Below are 1,464 nucleotides of genomic sequence, written 5' to 3' on the forward strand. Positions count from 1 at the left end.
CAGGGCTGTGGCAGGCGCTCAGCAGTTGTCGGCTGCACATGGCTGATCAGCACAAACAGGGCATCGATCAGAAAAGCCACCGGTCAGTTCCAGAGATTCTGGACCCTGTCTCCCTTTCTTCTTTCATTCCATCTGCCCGTCTCCCTGTCTGTCACCCCTCCTTCCTCCTGCCTGACCCCCAAGCAAAGACACCTCGTGGCTCAGCCACCGGTCCACACTGTGCTCCAGAGCCACAGCAGCTCCTCCTGCGTGAAGGATCCACGCCAGACCCACACCTGGCTCCTCTCCCCCCAGGCCTTGCCCAGCTCTGCTGCTCCACCACCTTCAGCTTGCTGCCTGGTCCCACCACAGGGTCCCCTGTGGGTCTCAGCCTGCTGTTACTTCCATGTGAGCCTGGGCCCCGTCTGCTCATCTGTGCTGTGAGGAGTTTGCACAGATGACGTCTGGAGTTTTCTAGCTTTGGCAGCTGCCGTTCTACAGTTTGGCTCCACGGCCACCCTCGGGCCCAGGTGGAGATGAAGCAGCTGTGTCTGTCTCTATCTGTCTCAGAAACAAGTGCAAGAGGGCATGCTCACATCCCACCAGAGGTCATGAAGGAACCCCAGGGCCGAGGCTGGGGCAATGTCTGGGCTCGAATGGTCTGGATGCTTCTGGGGGCCACAGCAACCCTAGGACCCAGGATGGAAGAGCTTGTAGTCCATCTGGGTGGGGGAAGGCAGGCTGGAGAACAGTCACCCCAACCTCTGCACAAGGAACAAGGGGAGCCACTGCCTCCGTGGGGACGTCCCCGCCTCAAAGGGAGCTGGGGGAGGGGCCGTTCCCTCCTCTCCTGCCCTCCTTGCCCCTCAGCAAGACAATGCCGCTGCCTTTACTATTAAAATGTTTGAAAAGCTGTCCGGTTGCTGGTCTGCCCTAAGCTGGGCGGCACTTTCAGGGACATGGCCCCTCCCCACCGAGCAAAGGAGACTTCCAGGAGGTGACCTTTGCTGGGGCGATGGGGGCAGGGGGTAGCCCAGTGTGTAGGGCTCTGGGCTTCCCTCGCCCATGGCCTCTTCCACCCTCTTCCACCTCCGCACCTCCTGGCTTTGCATGCATATGCATCCTAAGTCGCTCAGTCCTGTCTGACTCTTTGTGACCCCATGCACTGTAGCCCGCCAGGCTCCTCTATCCATGGGACTCTCCAGGCAAGAATGCTGCAGCGGGTTGCCATCCCCTCCTCCAGGAGATCTTCCTGACCCGGGGATGTAACCCTAGTCTCCTGCGTTGACAGGCTGGTTCTTTACCACTAGCGCCACCTGGGAGGCCCTTCAAAACGGCAGGCAAACAAGGAGGCGAGAAGCCGACAGAGGCTTCTCTCAACAGGCCTTGCTGTCCAAATCCTCGTCAGCAAGCACCCGCTCCTGGAGGGTGGACCTGAAGGAAGAGCCGGGAGGGACGGGGAGGCGGGGAGGCGGGGAGGCGGGG

General features: G+C 60.7%; 1 protein-coding gene across 1 annotated transcript in view; it reads right to left on the minus strand.

Moving 5' to 3' along the window:
• The window catches only part of SLC6A13 (solute carrier family 6 (neurotransmitter transporter), member 13), a 45,703-nt gene that overhangs the window by 15,552 nt on the left and 28,687 nt on the right, over positions 1-1,464 (minus strand). The gene's annotated exons all lie outside the window — the stretch shown is intronic.

The sequence above is a fragment of the Bison bison genome, unplaced genomic scaffold, assembly GCF_000754665.1.
Source record: "Bison bison bison isolate TAMUID 2011002044 unplaced genomic scaffold, Bison_UMD1.0 scf7180017864213, whole genome shotgun sequence".
NCBI lineage: Eukaryota > Metazoa > Chordata > Mammalia > Artiodactyla > Bovidae > Bison > Bison bison.